The sequence below is a fragment of the Dermacentor variabilis genome, chromosome 5, assembly GCF_050947875.1.
Source record: "Dermacentor variabilis isolate Ectoservices chromosome 5, ASM5094787v1, whole genome shotgun sequence".
Lineage (NCBI taxonomy): Eukaryota > Metazoa > Arthropoda > Arachnida > Ixodida > Ixodidae > Dermacentor > Dermacentor variabilis.
Window position 1 is genome coordinate 191,047,704 of NC_134572.1, and position 20,806 is coordinate 191,068,509.

Below are 20,806 nucleotides of genomic sequence, written 5' to 3' on the forward strand. Positions count from 1 at the left end.
ACAAATACATTACAAACTTGAACAATTGAGAAACAAAGTCTCACTGTTCGACTGTCTCAATGACTGTTAGAGCCCAGACTCGTTTTAACGTACATAGTACGGAGGCTCACTGATCTATCAGCAATCCTGATTTCAGCCAAGTCTAAGGGACAGCATGTCGTCCCGATTTTTATAGCCCAAATATACCAAGAAAAAAAGGCGGTAGGGCTGTTGGCCCGTCCCACAGGTTCAGTTGCCAATCAGAGTCAACCGTTTGTTAAGCCACAACCCACAGGGATGGGCTTACTCTTCAAAATAAACATATTGGAAAACAAAGCTCTTTTCCTTCTTCCCTAAAACTCCGATGACCTCTCATTTCTTCGTAGTTAGTGACGGGCTCAGCAAAACACGCCAGGCCCGAACAAGTTATCGCTAGGCCACCTCAAATCCCAAGGGCGTCTCTGGGCCGCAACTGTTTCGGAAGCAGGGGCATCGATACCACGTAGTGCGGTTGTACTCAAAGTTTGTCCGCGTGGGAGACTGATGGCCCTCCTTGTCCTTCGAACTTATTTTCTACAAGACAAAGTTCTCCGAGTGCGTGTTTCCAAGACGCCGTCGTCCGAATGCACTCCTTACGTGTGCCCCGCATTCCTACAGCGTGCACTGTAAGCTGGTCTTCGACACCACATAGGCAGTCGCACCCAACAACAAGGCTGGCGATTGCGTTCCGGACGCGTAGAAGATTAGGTCCATACTCACTGCATGCGGCACGGGGTCAGAGTTGCTAAGCCCTTCTTAACCTCGGCGGCGCCTCCAATTAGTCAGGCACTCGGGGGCCAGACCCACAATACCTTGTACAGCGGTCCCTTTCAAGGCTGGTCTGTGTGGACTCGTGTGACCGTCGGCGGACTGCCAACACCGTGCGCACAATGCCGACTTCCCGGAATCGGTACTCGCCCTCCTGGCACCTGCCGCGACGCGTCATCCAACACCGCGCGGTGCCTGTGACCCCACATAACACAGCAACTGTCGCCCGGCTGACATGGGGGGAAGTGAACCCCCTCTCTATACACAAAGCACGTGGCCGATTCGTGACACTTAAGAACACGAACAATCAGAGCGACCTTACAGGCCCCTCAAGTTTTGCTTCCTCCATGTTGCCCACTTTTTTCGCCCTGCTTTTCCTCTAGAGCTAGCGTGCGCTGGCTCATGTCGTCATGCCCACCTTGGGACCAATGAGAGCGCGCCATTTTCCGAGCCTTTTGATGGCGAGGTATGGCTAACTAAGGTTCCTCGATAGCAGCACCACCGTTCACGGTGGTGATAACGTAATATAGCTGGCGAGCACTAGATTGTCCTGGCGCACCTAAAGGCGTCTTTTATTGAAATCTTGGTGGCGCATCAGGCACCTTCACCTGAATGAGAGGGCCCGCGCGCTGGCCGGGCGCGTGTCGCGTCAGACACCCTGCAGCGGCTGCATATAGCTTGGACAGGTGTTTCACCCTCCTCTATCTAGCCTTGCTACTTGGTGGTGTGAACAGTGAGTTTATTCTTAACCGTCGACCTGCTTTAAAGAAATGGCTAGAGTGCGCTAGATAGGAGCCGCGTGTCAAGCGCGGGCTCCCCGCTGAGGCTTTCTTTTTCTGTTATTGAACAGTTGGTGGCGCCACCATCGCCTTAACCTTAATGAGCGACGTCGCGTGCCGGCTGGAACGCTTGTCGCGTCTGGAAACCTACCCCAGCTGCATGGAGCTTTTCCAGGCATCTCAATCTGCTGAATATACTTTTATGCGAAGCATATTACTAGAGCTCAACCCCGCTCCTCAGGCGCGGCGGTGTCGCCTTCAATACCACGTGACACCGTGACGTCACGACAGAGGAGAAACGGGGCTCCAACTCGCGCCGTCGCTCGCGGCGTCACGGCGGTATATAAGCAGCTGCGCTTGCCTCTGCTAGACACTCACGAGGTGAGATGCCTCCTGGAGACAGAGCTGCTCGTTGGAATGAGAAGCGAAGGTTGCGGCGTGCTGCAGAGACTGTTTCTAGGTGGCTTTGCTACGGCGCAGCGACTACGTGCCCCGCATCGGACGCGGTGAGCGTCGAGCAACGCAGCGTTCGGCGCGACAACGAAATGTGCGCCTGAGCAAGCGCCGCACGCCTGAGCCGACGCCGACGACACCGGCTTTTCTGCGACACGAGCTCCTTAACGCTGTCGCGTTAAAATAAAGGCTAGTATGCTTCGCATCCTGGGCTTAACCTTAGCTAAGCCACAGCCAGTTTTTTATACTCGGTGGCGGAAACAGTACTTTTATTACCGAGCTGCAGTCAATACAATAGAGAAAGAGCGACGGAAGCGATGCAAATGACGCCACAATGACGGTGCGTCCAGCAGACGGCAGCTACTCAGCCCTTGAACTTGCATCGGCCAATGGGCGCAGCCGCAACCGCCGGAGCGTCAGGGTAAAGCGACGGCAGCGCCACCGCAATTTCAGCGTTTTCTGCATCACCCTCGGCGCTTGCCAAGGTGTCTGCTGGACCCAATCCCCCATTCTAGTAGACCCTAGAACAGCCCCGTGCGGCCCGGTTGCCATTTGGTGCACGGCGACGGCAACGGAAATTCGCGGCGCTTTCTTCGGGGCCGGAGGGCGATATTGTGGGAACAATTGCACGAATGCATCAAACAGCGTTGCACCTGTGAGTTTAGACAAACGGAAATGACCGGCTGTTACGTTCCTTTGTATACCCGAAGGACGCCAGGTGTAGCGCTTTCCCTGAGACCCGGAGCTATTACTGGTCCCGGAGATATTCCTACCTCACGGAAAGAAAAAAAAAGTATGCACCACTGGGTTTGTTATATTAGCGTTTCTCAGTGCCTAGTACTGCATTCAAAAAGCGCATGTATTTATTACAAAACGAGCTTTCTGTGTGCTAAACGGGATTACTGCAGTGCTGTCATAGCGCGTATCAGCTGCATGGCACCGTAATAAACGAGAGCGCAGCGTATTCTTAGTTACGCAAATTTGAACGAAATTATAAGAAGCACATCCGTGTGGCAGGGACTATCGTAACAGGCTTTAGCTGAGGCTCAAGTCTCGATTACGATATCAAAAAAAAAAAATTAGTGCCCTTTCAATCTGTGAGAAGGATGACCAGCGAAGCTGTGTGTATCACTCTTAGTCAACACCGACTTAAAACTTATAACGCGAAAAGTAGATAAAAATTTTGGCGCTTATAAATGCTCACTACAAGCGGCCTACTGCGAATGCGGCCCGCATTTAAACGGCCCTATTCGTTGCAGAGAAGGGGGCCCTTGGAAAATGTTACGCCTAACGCCAAAAGTTTATTCCGCATTTCATATCAAATCTGTCCGGCTTACTAAGCGGCTGAAATATTATGCGGCCCAACGGGCATGTTCCATGAAAATTTTTATGGACAGGAGCCAGCCAGAGGCGTTTTGCCGGAGATTTCGTACATATTGCTTAGAACCACATTATAGATAATCGCACAAGCATCACACAAACATCATAACACGCATTGCACAAACATGGATACGCTAGGAATCGAACTCGGGTACACCGCATGACAACCGAACACTGTAACCACCAGACAACATCGCTTTTTTTTATTTTTTCATGTTATATGTTGTAGTAGCAGTCAACCCGACATTCACCAGTTCTGCATAGTCAGAGAATGGAGAGCACAATTAAAGTCACACAGAAACGGCAGCGTTCATACTGTGAGTAGAAACGTTGGTTTCACTTTAGAAGGGTGGTAAGGATAAGCACCTCACCAAAATATGGTACAAGTCCGGCGGTATACCGAGTCAATTATAAACATGTTTTAGGTGTAGGGTCATTTGGACAAAATTTACCCTTGTAGGTACCACCGTTTCGGCGTTTCAGTTCATCATTCGCGTTTTTCACAAACTGTGCATTCCCATGAGAAAAAAACGTATCGAAAGGTGCACTATTATCAGAGGTTGGCAGCAGGTACCGCACAGATGAGCGTTAATCTCAGTCTTTCTTTAAAGCCCGTTGGAGGACATCCCAGAATAGGATGGCGTCGGTGCAGCTAACAAAACAATGTTCAATTGTCTCTGGTACATTACAGAGGCGACAGTTAACAGAAGAGACAGATACCCTTTTTTGTAGCCATGTTTTCACCGGTATGGTTTCACTATGAAGTTTATAAAAATGTTTTGCAGCAAGGGGATAAATACATTTTCCGAACTCGCTTTAGTATATCGTGGCCTGGCCATTTAATGTATAGTGATCGGTAAAATGGAGGCGGAAATAGCATGGACAGTAAATCCTTGTACAACGTTTTGCGCGACACAGAGTACAAGTATTCAGTGGAAAACCGAACTGTCAGGAAACGAACCGCCAAGTAAACTTCTTGCATGAACCCCCACAAGCATAAACGCGAAGAAAAATTTGCAGAAACAACTAAATCGGGTAACGCATTAACAAGTGCGACTTGCATGTATTACCGAATTATAGGATGCGAAGTATCACGAAAAAAGGAGAAACGAGACACTATTTGGCGCACATAAAGATGTACTAAGCCCAGCCCACCTTCACTAAGAGGCCTAAATATATTGTCTCGCCTCATGGGCTCAAAAGTTAAAGACCATACGAAGGTTGCAAATATACGGTGAAAGCATTGGATGCATAGTCCAGCACAATGAATAACTTGCAATACATAGTAAATTTTTGTTACCAAGAACTTATTGCAGGCCTCGGCTTTGCCAAAAATAGAAAGTCGTTGTGGGACGAATGTCTGGGCGTAACTTTGTAGGGCCGAAACTCGTCCTTTCCAATAGTGTGCGTTTAATTTATATGCGTCTAGCGGCACGCCAAGATACTTTGGCGGGACATCAGTCCACTTAACACCTGCAAACTGTTCTTGTGTATAGCACCATGAGCTAACCCATAAGCCTAAACTTTTTGAGGAGTTCATTCGTGCTCCTGATACGCTGCCAAATTGTTCTAATGTCGATACCACCTTTTCAACACTGGGCTTATCCGTGCAGAAGAACGCTAGATCATCTGCATAAGCTAAGACTTTTACTTCATTACCCAGTATATTGAAGCCACGGATATAACTCGACTGCATTACGCTTAAGCATAGCGGTTCCAGGTAATGGGCGAATAGTAGTGGGGACATCGGGCATCCTTGTTTTACTGATGAGCAAATAGAAACGGGTTCGGAGAGTTGGCCATTAATAACTAAACGAGTACTACAACAAGTATAGCAAAGTCTAACGCCTTTAAGCACAATGGAGCCAACATTGGCATGCTCCAGAAGAGAAAATAAATAGGATTGACTGACACGATCAAAAGCTTTAGCAAGGTCTACCTGGAGAATTGCAAGCTGCTCAGTGGAACTGTAACAGTAATGAAGTGTACGGGAGATATGTATGTTGGTTTGAATTGATCGGCCCCTAATTCCACACGTCTGATGGGGACCAATTAGAATTGACATCGCAAATTGCAATCCATTAGATAAAAGTTTTGCAGAAATTTTGTAATTCACGTTTGACAATGTGATTGGTCGGTTGCTTTCAACAGAACGCAGTTTCTCTGTATCTGAACTTTTGGGAATTAAAACTGTGTGGGTTTTGCAAAAAGATTGCGGAAGGTTGTCGACCTCTAAACTTCTAATAAAAATGTCCAATAATATTGGACTGATAATTGTTTTGAAAGCTTTGTAAAATTCACCTGAAAGTCCATCGGGGCCGGGTGATTTGACAAAGGCAGCTGATCAATAGCTAGCTCAATTTCTTGGATCGTAAGGCTACCACTGATAACTGCACAGTCATCATCCTGTAACGGTTTTAGAATAGATACAAAACTCTCTAAAACTTTTGCATCGTGATCGTCCGGAGGGGCACTAAACAACACAGTGTAGTAAGTTTCGAACTGAGAAATTATGTCATTCGTATTTGTTAGAAGACTACCTTCGGAGTATATTTCCGGAATTACTTTGGAAATATCGTGACGTCGCTCGTCAAGTGAAGCTTGACGTGTTGGTTGCTCAGACTGCAGAGGACACCATTTCTAGATCGAATTCGCGCACCTATGTAACGCAGTGCATCACACTTTTGTAACTCACATGTAAGATTTTCTATGTCAACACTGTAAGTGCCTGGCATTTCGCATTCCATCTCATAAAGGCTACATAGGCTCTTAAGAGGCATTTTTTCTTCATTCTTTCTATAGAATGATTTGACCGATCCGATTTCTATAGTCACTGTATGAACGTCTTGTTTAAGTAGTTCCCTAGCAGCAAATAATGGCAAGTCAGTGGAAAGAGAATTTGTTAGGGCCATGCGCACGCGATTAATAAATTCCTAATCATTTAGGAGCTCAGAGTTAAGCTTCCAGAGTGCCCACTGTGTATGGAAATTAGATTTTTAATCAATCTTTGCTATAACCATACAATGATAATAGAACGAAACTGGGATAGTAATACAGGATACTCCTCGAGAGAGGAGTGATGAAGAAACATAAATCCGATCAAGGCGGGCGTAGGAACGACCTTGAATTCGCGTATAAGAGCGAGCTCCCTGTCCCGACACTCCTATATCAACGAGCCCTGCATTTTCTATTATGTTAGACAAAACTTCACCACTCCTGTCCCGCTGAGTGTTAATGCCGCCTCGACCGCTCGAATCACATACACAATTGAAATCTCCCATTAAAACAATGCAATGATCACAGTCCAATAAACTAGACACAGTATCAAATAAAAGAATTCGTTTTGCAGCGTCATTATATGCATAGACGTTGACTATTCGCCATGGCACACTCTGCAACACAAAATCACAACATATATATCGACCTTCAGTGTCGACATCGTAACTAAATGCTGAAAAAGTAGGCTCTTTTTCAGAAACAGGAAACGGGCCGCGGATAAACCAAGAGCGCATGAAACGCAAACATTATACTCAGACAGAAAAGGTCCAAATCCATTTCTGTCTCGTCATCACTCTCAATCTTCGTCTCCTGCACGGCAATGAAGTCGAGGCGCTTCCTAGACAGAAGCTGGCGAAGCTGCGCCTGTTTCTGCAAAGACCTTAGGCCTCGTACGTTCAAAGTTGTGAAGAGAAGTTGCTGGGACAGGGCCATGGTGACAACCAACTATTTGGACCTAATGATCTATGTGATTGGTGCTAGAGGGCAACGGTGAGGCTCACTCCGAATCCCCACCAGGCCTTCTGGACCGTCATGGTCGGCACTTTCCTCAGTGTTTCGATGTTTTGCGGCGACGTGCTTTTCTTGTGGTACTGGTCTTGTCGCTGTCCGTGCTTGATTCCGATCTGTTAGTCGCACGTAGCTCCGGAATTGAAGTATCCGCGTTACTTTGTCTGTCCTCTGCCGGCTCAGCGCACGTGTCGAGATGCTTGGGTGCATCAGATGAGTCATCTCCGGCTCCATCATTCGCTTGCTGGGCAGCAACTAGCTCCGTGGTAGCGCGTCCTTCTTTGGGTTGTTGCTTCGGTTGGTCATCTTTCTCTTCGCTACTTTCCAGATTCACGGGCAGTTCTGCGATGCCATTGTCTTTAACAGGTAGAGGGACTTTACTGGCACAGCTGGTCTCCGCGGAAGAGGAAACGTCTCCAGTCGCGTCGAGAACCTCCGTAACCTTCATTATGTGTTCTTGCATGCTTTCATCCGGAGGCCTTGTTCTGTTTCGTAACTTATCGGCGTATGTTACGACACATTCTTCATCAAGCGCCGGCAGGCTTCACAACGTGGGGTTCTGCAGTTGCGACGAATGTGCCCCACCTTGCTGCAGCGCAGACAAAGTGGGGGCCGGCCTGGAATTAATACAAGGCTCTGCACTCCACAAACAGGTAGTAGATGTAGAACGTCCCCAACGCTGACTCCATCGGCAAGAGTCAACACCACGTCGCGATTTAGCGCACGCATTTGTTCCATCTCCGATACTCTCCAGCTTTCTGCTTATATAGACTTGTCTTTCCCGTAAGCCTGGAGCGCACCTCGAATGTAGTCGTCTTCCAAACGCTCAGGAAGCCACAAAAGCTTCATTTTAACTTCCGTGGGCTCAGGATCAATAACGACGCAGCGTCTACCTTTTACTGATAATTCCCCGCATGTCACTAGCTTTGATTTTGTCATCCCTGATTTGCACGTCACCATCCACACGTGCGACATCTGAAATTGACCAATGGAACTTATTTCCTTCAGGTCAATAACGTTCCGAATGGCATCTCTGAAGTCTTGGGCTCTGTGCGGTCGACCACTTAAGACAGCATGCAGGAAAACGAAATCCACAACCAGCTTACCGGTAAAAAGACGAGGTAGCACGTAGTCATTGCTGCTGGCTAAAGCCTGAGCAGCATCTCGGCCAGGCGCCGATAAATCCTTTGAAGCGGAGAACATGAAAAAAAGCGACCGTTCGGACCGCCGTCTTCTTTCACCAGACAACATCGCTACGCTGACACAGAGGATTCGCATAGCTATTTGTACATACATTTGCGCTTCCGAAGCTGATGTTTAATGTCCATCGGTCACCGTCGGTGATGGTATGTGCAGGGGCGTAGCCAGAGGGGGGGGGGGCGTCTTATGGGGCTTCAGCACGTTAAAGAACCCTAGGTGGTCGAAATTTCCGTAGTCCTTCACTGCGGCCTGCCTTATAATCAGATAGTGGTTTTGGCACGTAAAACCTCATAATTAAATTTTTTTACGCGGAAGTATACGTTGCAACATCGCCACTGGGCCATAAGAAAGACGAACGCCACATTCTCGCCTGGACAAGAACGAACCAATCCTAGTCAAAATGGCTCATTTTAAAGGCAACGAAAGAATTCTTCTGGCTAGCAGAAAACACAAAGTTCCCGGCAGTAATGTTAACCAGGATTTCTCACCTAACACGCAACTGGCCCGCAAACGCCTGATAGAAATCAAAAATCACCCCCCAAGAAATCACCCCCATAGAAATAAAAAATCAGCCCCCTCCATACAGATGGTTTAGCAGCGAAGTTGAAATGCGTGGCCCATGTGTTTATCACTGGGTTACAGGGGCGTAGCCAGGGAGGGAGGGGGTGCTTATGGGGCTTCATCCGACTCCCCTGAATTTTTTTCGTCCTGTCCATGCACCGCCGACGAAAGCAACCCCCGGCGCCGGAAATCATTCTGGATTTTCTCTACAATGGGGGCGGGGGGGGGGGCTTTTTGACGCTCGAAAAGACATTTAAACGCGAAGATAGCGAACTCGGGCTGGATTTCGCGGCAACGCCCGTGCACCGAGAGTCACATAACGCCAAGCAGCCCCTTCCGAACACAAAGTTTCAAGAGCGGTTTGGTGGTGAGCGGGCTCAGCGCGGCATCTCGCTGAGGCCGCGGTATCTATGGAGCGCATGGATGTCAATCCCGAAAATTTATGCGTATAAATCTCAAACTCTTGATGTGAAAGGTGCATTGACATTTCCAAAGTTGTGCTTTACATTTTCAATTGCGGAACTTCGTGGATTTAATGTTGTTATAAACATTTGACGCAATAAGTCCATTGCCTTTTCTAAAGTCTTACATCGGAACACATAACGAGACAAGTCAAATCAAAACACTAGCAGACAAGTTGACAAAGCACGCAACGAGGTTCAATGAGACGAAGCGTTGTGGTGGTTCATTTGTGCCTCCATGTCACATAAAAAGAAATATCAACATTTTTTTAACCTACGCCAAAACATCCATGTCAAAACGCTAAAGCCAGCCAAGGTAACTACGTTCTTATTTATTTCTTCTACTTTGACTTTTGTTCGCGAGGACACATTGAGCCTCTTCAATTTTTTTTTTTTTTTTGTTCTCGCTACCATACCCGCGGGCTGCCAGAGCCAGCCAGAGCGCATAAGGTTTTCTAGCGTGGCCCCGACCACCGCGCGGCGCACTTCGGTGGGCGTTCGGTTTTCTCCGGTCGAGTGGATTTTCGCCTGGCAGAGTTTTGCACACTTTATGGCTAGCAGGCGACAAAAAGAAACAATGGTCGCTCGCCGCCATCACTGTGCGGACTGGACGGGTTGCATGACGTTCGCTTTTGCAGAACTTCTCCAGAAAATCTTGTCTCGCCGGTGTAGGATACCGAGCAGTATGCGTATGGTTGGTTCTCAGTCGACCAAGAGCCTGATGTTTTCTTCGATATTCCTTCCGTAGCCACATTAGGTGCCCAAAGTAAGCATTCGACTGTGGCCAAGATACTTTCCTATGCGTTTTGTTTCTTCATTTCGGTGCCCCCGCCCCACAGAAAGAAGAAAAATACATTGTTGCGGCGCAGCGACTTGTCGCATGGTGAAAATTCGAGTTTGTTACTTCTTCTTTTGTGGAAAGCAATGAGCTACGGGACGCTTCAGTTGCCAGATACTCTTATTATGTTATTGCAATAGCAATTATATGGACACTTCAGGCGCATTCCTGCCGTCACCCTCATGTTTCGTAGAAAGTACAAGGGTGATGACATCGTGACCGCGTCTCGCGTGCTGTATGTGCTAGTGAAAGCGTGGGGGGGGGGGGGGGTGGAATGGCTGAGCCGACGACGGTGGCTCAGTCGTGTGTGCGCAAAGCAGAAAAGCGGGGACCAAGCGCGCCGCCTTCCGTCGCGCGCGATACATCGGGGGGTCTGGATGGAATTGGGGCGGAATCTAGGATTCTGTGAATCTGTGATCGCGCAACATGTTTATTTGCCTTGTTTGGCGCATTATATACAGCGACTTTTTCTGAGATACGTAGATTTATTGGAGACCTATACGTATACTTAAATATCTTCTTGCGAGGTTTCGTGTATACGTGCAGTGAACTTTGTTTCCAGTCACACTTTTGGCCCTTTATCAAGCTGTATATTCGCATTTGTATATCACATTGTATCTTCGCATTTCTAATGCCCGAGTCGCAATAATGGTTCGGTTCATTAACTGCGAGGCATGCGCGTAGCAGAGTGGCATCTCTCATTTACAAAAGTGGTACGCATGTGTGAGGATAAATGTTCTTTAATGCTCTCATACAATGGGTTGAACATGGTTGCCTGACATAATGAACACCCCAAAAGCTGAACAGCGTGGTGTCGCGAAGTTTTTGACAGCTAAAGGTGTTTCCCAAAAGAAATTAATCGCCGTATGGCTGGCGTGTACGTTAAACATTGCATTTCATTGGCCACTGTAAAGCGTGGGAGCAAACGGTTCGAAGAAGAATGGGAAAGTTGCAAAGACTTTCCAAGACCGGGCCAAAGCCATCGTGCAATCACATCCCGCACAATTTCAAAGGTTGATGAGCTGATGACACAAGAATGGAGGACAAGCATCGATGAACTGGCAGAGGGTGTGAAAATAAGTCACGGCTCGGTTCACACCATAATTCATGATCACCGCGGTTATCCACTCTTGTGTGCGCAATTGATGCCCAAGATTTTGATCCACCGCCAGAAGACGGAGAAGTTTGGCGCTGCTTTGAATAATCTGATCCGGTATCACAATGAGAATGACGATTTCTTGTTTGCTATTGTGCTCGGGGACGAACCATGGTGCCACTACTACGAGTCTGAAACATGACGGCATAGCTTACAGTGGAAACATTCGAATTTACCACGGCCATAGAACGCAAAGGCCGTGATTTTCGCCGGAAAGGTGTTGTTGGCTTTTTTTTTTTATCGTCAGGGGCCATTACTGATAGAATTTGCTCAATCTTCAGAGACTATCAATTCTTTCCGATATTGTGAAACGCCGCAACCACTGCGTGTCGCAAAATAACAAACCACGTGGAAAATTGACGAATTGGGTCATCTTGGTCCCACGATAATGCCCGTCCCCACGTCGTTGATGTGGTTAATACAAAACTGGCAAAGTCCTAGTGGGAAACCCTACAACATCCGTCATACAGCTCAGACCTGTCCCCTTGCGAATTCCGCATTTTGGGGCAACCAAAAAACAGCTCAAAGGAACTAGATTCGTGCCGGACGATGACGTGAAAGAGTCAGTTACAGATTTTTTGAAGCAGCAACCTAAGGAGTTTCATGAGACGGGAATCACGCGACACGTTAGTCAATGGGGCAAATGTCTAAATTCTCATGAAGACTACTTTTTAATAAAGTACTCCGTTTGTCACATATTCGCATTCGCTCACATTCATTTGACTCGCCCTCATATAGCTTGCAGAACTCCTGCTTTCTATACGTGCTCTCTGTTGCGGCTTTAATTTCGGTGCAATTACTCACGATTCACGACCGGTGACAGCTGCTCCTGCGTAATACATTGCAACAAATGACAGCGTCATGGAGATTTTTCACTGGCCATTGCATATATACAAGAATGTAAACACGGTTCTTCCATGACTAAGTTTCATTAACAAATTTGCGCTCAACTTGTTCATTTTATGGCCTTTTCATTTTTCATATCAGCGGTATGCGCTGCTTTCCTGGCTTCGAACTGATATAGTTCTAAAGTTGGTGTGAGATTTTCTTTACTTATTAAATAGACAAAAACATGGAAGCATTGATATCAGTTACTTTGGGCACAATTTTTGGCACATACGAGAATATTCCTTTATGAAAAAATACACATTGCACTTGTTTGGACAGTGCGTAGCATTCAAGAATTCGTTTACAGCATTTTTGACAATGCTAATGCAGTTATTCATGTATTTCATCCCTCGTCAAATTGTTTAAGAGGTAGCTTTAGCTGGGGCCCAATCCGACGCGGCCTATTCAAATACATGTAAAACGCAGAAACGCCTTCCTGAGATAATCCTGCTAATCGCTTTTAATGAAATTTTTTGCATTTGAGAGAGAAGGTAAATTATAGTGTCTGTTGGAAACGGAATTTCGATTTACGGCCTGAATTTTGTATAAAGATTTTAAAAAAATTGAAATTTCGGAAATATAGAAGCACGACGTTTACAAAATAATAGCTATGTACCAAGAACAGATATCTCGGTTCTGTAATCGGCAACTAATAGGAAAGTCAATGCGGACAAATTTGGTGTGTCAATTTGTATCTTGCGTGAATTGGTTACGTTGTGTGCAAGGGTTCTGCAAAAGTCGTATTTCCATAATACTAATTATTCTTTCGATTCATGTTTAACATATCTACTTCTTTTGCTGTATATGTACTATTAGATGCAATTCACATAATTGTGCTATCATTTTTCATTGTTGAGTTACTTAGTTTTAAACTTGATAGTTCCGTTTTCTGAAAATTTGCGATGTTGGCCAATTTTTAATAAAGAATTGACCGCCTAAATGAAAAATTCGAAACCAACACTCACTAGAATTTAAGTTTTTCTTTTAAATTCAACAAGCTTCGTCAAATTTGGTGCAGTTGTCGCGAGGAAACACGAATCAACCTTCTACATGTATTTAAATAGCAGCACCCGAGCTAAAGATTCCTCTTAAGGAGGGGGCCGAACTGCAATATGAGCCCCCCCCCCCCCGAACAAAATTGCTGGCTACGCCACTGGGTATGTGGTATACATATTTCGCGTAACTCTTACCGATGCTTATGTGGTTGGTTATAGTAAAGATGTACTTAAATAAGTAGCAGTATACGCTTTCAACAGCTGTCATGTGCGGTGGTAAGGCTAAATGTGGTAAGATGCCCGAGCACGGGAGCTGCGCGAAAATAAACTGCTTCGCCAGGCGAATGTTTGTTCTTCAATGTTTTGTCTTTATTCGCTATGGTGTGGATTGTTCGCTGCATGCACTCGCTGTTTAATTGGGAACTGGGATTTGTTTGAGAAACTTTCTACCTCATTCACAAGGTTCAGCCAAATATGATCCGCCGCCAACATGCACACATGCAAATATAGGTAACTGCACTTGCTTTAAAGTTGCGCTGCCTCGACGTCATACCGGCAATACGCTTACATTATTCTGAGACGTCGAACAAGCGGGCGGGATTTTGCCGGCACGTCTGTGAGTTTGCTGAACCGACGAATATTTCTGTTCACTTCCGCTGGCCGCAACAAGGACGCCCCGTCCTATGACTGACAGGTATAGCTTTTGTGAGTACGAGAAAAAGATGTTTCCGAACCGTGCCTCTTATGGCGCTCCGTTGTACTTATCGATTCAGTGTTTATTTTGAAGCAGCAAGGCGCGTCACCATGTCCGTTCGTGAGCCTAACGTAACTCTATTGCAAATATCGGAAGCTTCACCGCTTTGCTCACGCTAGCTTGTTTTCACCTATTTACCTACGAGGTGCATGTCAGCGCAGCTACCGTGGCCATACATTCAGCGCCGTCGATGTTAAAAGAAGGAAGGGAGGAAATAAAGCAGGGTGTGGTTAAAGAAAATACATTGCGGGACTTCGCATATAGAGGCTGCTGCAGATTACGAGGGGTACAGTAACGGAGAGCTCCGGATTAATTGTGACCACCGGCGTTAATGAACGCGCAAACAAAGGGTGACACAAGCGTTTCTGCATTTCGGTCGGAATGCGACTGGCGCGGCCGAAGCGCTAGAGCCACCAGGTTACCGCGGCGACTGTCGTCAAAATAACGATTCCGCTGTTTGGAAATAGCGAGGCGCGATTTCGCCTGCGTATCGATGCTGATAAAGGCTAAATTCCTAGCCTTTGATGTCGATGGCTCCGACGCAGACTGAACCTAGAATAATCGCGATTTGCCCATTGTCTTGTGCTACATTTGTATGATTAGCAGCACCGCAATGAGCATTTTCTGCTCTCTGGAATGCAAGCAATTCTCCGTGCGCAAGACGAGCCGTCTTCATGCACAAACTACCTTTAGTTCTTTAGTTGTGTCTATATATATATATATATATATATATATATATATATATATATATATATATATATATAGTGAACTCTCACTTGAGTGAACTTCAAGGGACGGAAGGAAATAGTTCACTTAACTGAATGTTCACTAAACTGAATATTCACTAGACCAACATAAAGAATGCCATACAGAGTCAAAAGTGTGAAGTACGATTCATGGAGCAAAATACATGGCATCCATAGTGTTAGAAATGTGTGAAAAGGAATTTGTACATATCAACAAGTACAAGGTTCATAACAGTTGTAATGCTGCCTTTTTCACTTAGAAAAAATCTGTAATCTTCTTCTGCACTTGTACTTTTAAAGCACAGGAAGTAACAAAACTGTCCAAAGAGTCAATGTTTTTGTACACTTCTTCTGGCACAGCTTGCTGTTGAGACACAGTCTCTCAACTTTCCAATGTACCCTACAACCTCAGCTAGAGTTATAGGACTTGAAACTGGCTCGGCAGTTGCTTCTTCTTCGTCGCACTCTTCTTCTTCAGGACGAACACTGGAAACAATCTCCAGATCCGTCTGTCCAGCACAGGTAATCAGTGCAATGTCACACTGTGCATAGTCTTCAAAGTATTGCTATCGACCTCCACCTGATGACAAAAATAAGCCTTGGTCTTCTGAGCAAGTTCGTTCAACTGAAATATTGACTGTTCCGAAATTCGTTTAAGGGTCATTCCATGCCAAATGTCCCGACCCCAAAAGTGACCATTGCTGAAGTTCTGAAAAAATTTGGGCTAGATGTCATTTCTGTGAATAAGGTTTCGCCAAAGTATTTTCGTCGCAAAAAATTTGTGATCACGTGATCGCTCTTTGAAATTTCCGGGAAGAAGCAAAAGTTGGTTGGAGGTAATTTTTTTATTCAAGCCTCCAAAGTAGGTACAATAATAAACTTTATTTTCGAACATTGTACTGGCAACCTTCTTTCATATTACGTTATAATTGAATCAATTTTAGAATTTTCCGAATTTATTTGGCTCAGTAAAAAAGCAACAAAAGTTGCGCTTTCAGACATTTCTTGCATTAACTGCGTTGACTTCTCAGCTGCAATATTTTTTCTGACTTTCTGCCTTTTGCTATAGTGTATGTTAAAAATAATTCCCAATTATTAAGAAATATATTTTTTGAGAAAAATACCTCCGAAGTTGGAAAAAAATGACTTTTTGGCGAGGTTCAGGCCACATTTAAGCATTAAGGCCCTCCAGATAAAAATATGTCAGATAGGTCAATATACGCACCGGCCTCTTAGCTTGTGATATAGAAAGTTTCATTCGAGTAAATTTTGTTTGAAGCGGAAAATAATTTTTTTTAGTCGGCAATCCATGTCATTAGTAGGCACTGCATACGTGCCGCCGCTCTCCTTGCCGTCTCCGTATCGTCGTCTGCTTTCTCCTCCTTGTCTGCCGCCCAGCAGACGGCGGCTAGTATATATAACTACTGCAGATTAAAATTTTTGACGTTCTTTTGGTTTTTTGCTTTTCAGAGCTTAAGAAAACGCAAGGAAAACGGCTTTACATCCTTCTGGGGATGTTTTTTACCCTTACCTCTGTGTTCATGTGTTTCTCCGATGAAAATAGTGTGATCAGCTAACAGACGCACAAGGCGGCAGACGAGGCTTCATGTGAGCGAATTTTAAGGGAATGCGTACAGACGTTGTCGCAACGAAGGAACATCGGAAATAATATGGCACATAACTCAGTCCAACACGTTCAGAATGGATGCGAAATTGAAGCTTCAGTATCATGCCTTCCAGCATCAATTTCTTGCAATGCTAAAGGTAAGAAAATGTCTCGAGCATTGACTTGCGATTTGAAATCTTTGCGCAGTTCACCTAGCGCCTGAACTGAATCAGATTTTTCCACGAGAATAATAATTCAAGGCATCATCTAAAACGATGCTTGCTATATCAATTGCGCGATATTTGCGTGAACAGACTGAGGTTATCTAATCAGCCCTTTTACAGTGCGGCATGTTTTGAGGTATGTCAGAAAAGCCAAAATCTTAGACAATGAGACAAACAGAATGCAGTGCAGCTAACACAAGCTTATTTCTGGAGGCTTACTGGCACGCGTGGCACTATTTTTCTGGAAGCGAACTTCCGCCATGCTCTTTCGGCCCAAAGAACTGCCACAAAACAACTTGCTGCAGCGAGCAGCGGCTGACAACTGCAGTTAGTTTGACTGGCATAGATCGGCGTCTTCTTGCGCTGCGCTCAAGAAGCCTGGGTGACAATGCGACCATTTGTATGCACCACAAACAACTTTACCTTCATCGATACGCTTCTAAAGTCGCTTCGAAGTTGTGCTCAGACCCATTCTTTAGACATGCGAAGCATTGCCGGGGGTCGACCGTCATCACACTGGCCGTTGTTGATGCCCACCCTTCTCTAGGCCTGGTTCCAGGAAATCGAGTCTGTGAAGCTTGCAAGCGGCACTTGTATAGTACTCAAAGAATGGCAAATTTGGTGTTGCCAGAAGAACAACTCGACGTTCTGGTCGGAGGTAGTGAAAGTGAGCCTGAATCAAATGGTACAGGAACAGAAAAGGAGGCCTTAGAAAGAGGTTTGGCAGCAGCGTAAAAAGGAAACTGCAGCGCGGAAGACAGACGCACGCTAAAAAGAAAGTGGAAACAATGCGAGAAAACGCTGAGGGAATAACGGCTACGTCCCCGGAAACGTGCCAACCATCGACCCTTGAAAAACGCGAGAGCGCTGAACTCCCCCTGAATGATTATGTCTGCTTGATGCAAGACTTGAAAAACAAGTTTTCCCAAGAACATAGCCGAGAAAAAAAAAATACAGTACCTCACTTTAGCCCCCCAATCTTGGTCCCGTGAAAAAATGTTGGAGTTCTGTGGTGCACCGGAACGACAAGTTCGTGAGGCAATGAAAGTCAAGTCTAACAGTGGGACTCTAGGCAGGCCGCAAACAAGACGTGGTCGTCCAGTTAGTGAAGAAGTGAAGTCATCGGTCAGAGCTTTCTACGAGGATGACTCTGTGTCTTATTGCCTACCAGGAAAAAAGGACACTCTGAAAGGCCATCAAAAGCGACTATTGTTGATGAACCTGAAGGAAATGCATGAAGAATGAAAGAAGACTTACAATTTAAAGTGGGGCTTTTCAACGTTCGCCGCTTTGCGTCCTCCCCACTGTGTTTTGGCTGGTGGAAGCGGCACACACACAGTGTGTGTCTGCATGAGCCATCAGAACATTAAACGAATGCTTCATTCGAGTGGGCTCAAGGAGACAACTGAAGAGCTCCTGGCTACACTTGTATGTCGACTTGATAACCAAGATTGCATTTTCGGAGAATGCGCATCCTGCCCTGGCATAAAGTACGCTGAGAATCTGCTTCGACAAAGTCTTGCCCATGTCGCAGAGAGCAGAGACAACATCCTTGTCCGGCAATGGATAAGTGGAGTCCGCTGTAGACTCGAAACCATGGTTTTGACATCAGAAGAGTTTTCCGAAAAGTTCACAGACATGTTGAATCAACTTAAGATCCACCATTTTATCAGTAAGCAGCAAGCTCGCTACTTTCGAGAACTGAAGTTTAACCTAAGCCAACACGAGGTCGTCATGGTGTTGGATTTCGCGGAAAATTAAAGTTTTATACTTCAGGACGCACCACAGTCCTACCACGGGGTTAACACCCAAGCTACAATACATCCCGTAGTTGTCTATTTTCGGAAGGCGCAAAGCGACCCTGGAGAGGTTTCTGCGTGGTGTTTCGCTGTTTCTGACTGCCTGGAGCATGATATAGTCGTAGTACCCACATTTCAGAGGGCAGTGCTCGAGGTAGTAAAACAATATCTGCCTGAAGTAAAAAAAATTCATTATTTCTCTGATGGAGCTTCACCGCAATATAAGAACAAAAAGAACTTTTTGAATCTTTGCTACCATGAACAGGACTTTAATCTATCGGCAGAATGGAATTTCTTCGCCACTTCACACGGCAAAAGTGCATGCGATGGTGTCGGCGGCACACTCAAACGTCTGGCAGCAAGAGCAAGCTTGCAGCGGCCATATCACAGCCAGATTCAATCTCCAGAGGATCTGTTTGACTGGGCCAAAAGTAATATCAAGGGAATTACAGTAATGTGGGTACCTAATTGCAAAATACAAGGAAAAAGAACAGACCTTGGTTTGGAATTCAGCACAGCAACCGGTGTTAAAGGAACGCGATTATTCCACCACTTCAAACCAGTGACGGTTTCAACTCTTCGGGTTGGTATCACCTCATACTCAAATACCGAAGATGTTGAAGTAAAGGAGCGGGCATGAATACTATGGAGTCTTTCATTTGCCTGTAAAGGTTCATGTGTGAAGAGTTGAACATGAGTGAACGAAAAAAAAACGGAAGGCAACCGACAAGTTGAATCAGGCTCTAATCTCCAGCTGTGAGCGTCTGTAGCCCTGTCAACAGCCGTCTTCATTCTGGTGCGGAACAGCAGAAAAGAAGCGGCCGTGTTGCCTCCCGCTCTGCAGGAGGCAAAGTTAGCCATTAACAGTTATTGCAAGACACCCACATCGATGCCGTGTTCGCCAACCTGACAGCCCCGAGCCACAAAAATGACAAGAGGTGAACTGACAAAAACAGGCCATTTACGGTGTGTTGAGACTGACGTCAAGCGACATAGCCGACACAGTCAACGTTTTTTCGGCGCACAGCCGGAATGCATATGTGAGCCCAAAAATTCTCTGGTGGCTCAAACGCATCGTGCAGTGAGACCGAGCTCAGCAGTGCCTACTAATGACATGGATTGCCGACTTTAAAAAATTCTTTTCCGCTTCAAACAAAATTTACTCGAATGAAACTTTCTATATAACACCTAAGAGGCCGGTGCGTATATTGACCTATCTGACATATTTTTATCTAGACGGCCTTAATGCTTAAATGTGGCCTGAATCTCGCCAAAAAGTCATTTTTTTCCAACTTCGAAGGTATTTTTCTCAAAAAATATATTTCTTAATAATTGGGAATTATTTTTAACATACAATATAGCAAAAGGCAAAAAGTAAGAAAAATTATTGCAGCTGAGAAGTCAACGCAGTTTATGCAAGAAATGTCTGAAAGCGCAACTTTTTTTGCTTTTTTACTGAGCCAAATAAATTCGGAAAATTGTCAAATTGATTCAATTATAATGTAATATGAAAGAAGGATGCCAGTACAATGTTCTAAAATAAAGTTTATTATTGTACCTACTTTGGAGGCTTGAATAAAAAGATTACCTCCAACCAACTTTTGCTTCTTCCCGGAAATTTCAAAGAGCGATCACGTGATCACAAATTTTTTTTCGACGAAAATACTTTGGCGAAACCTTATTCACACGAAAGACATCTAGCCCAAATTTTTTCAGGAACTTCAGCGATGGTCACTTTTGGGGTCGGGACATTTGGCATGGAATGACCCTTAAGTGTAACATCTTTGCATAGAATCTATAAGAAAACTGCCGGGAAGTTTTAAAAAGTTCGTTATTCTGAAATATTCCATAAACCGACGTTCGTACAACTCAGTTTTCTGTGTGTGTGTGTGTGTGTGTATATATGTGTATATATAGATATATATATATATATATATATATATATATATATATATATATTTTAAATGCCACCTGTATTAAAGTGCACGCGCTTTATTAAACGGAAGTTGAAACTGTTTTCAATTTCCATGAATTGCTGGGATTGTGAAGAACAGACCTAATAATTTACGGTTTCGAATTTTTTTTCTTCGTTTTGTTAATACAAGGGGCGGAAATCGCTTTCTAAATCACCCCGCGGACACTCCCCCATTGCTTCCCGGAGCGCCGGGTGAGGTGGTTGCCAGAGGAGAGAACCGGCGAAAGTGATGTCATTCGCGGCGAACGAGCGGCCGGACCGGCGTGCTGGCATGTACTGGCATGCCTCGTCCAGCGCTTTACTGAACGACGCTACGAGAGATCTGCCACCGCCACCGCCGCTCACGTTTGTTTTCTTTTGAGATTTTCGTAAAATGTTCTGTCGTGAAGCTGCCCGTCGCGGCAGGTTCACGTGCATGC

The 20,806-nt window shown here is 45.4% G+C and overlaps 1 protein-coding gene across 1 annotated transcript in view; it reads left to right on the top strand.

Moving 5' to 3' along the window:
• LOC142583742 (nicotinamide N-methyltransferase-like) overlaps positions 1 to 20,806 on the top strand; it is a 134,852-nt gene that overhangs the window by 26,462 nt on the left and 87,584 nt on the right. The gene's annotated exons all lie outside the window — the stretch shown is intronic.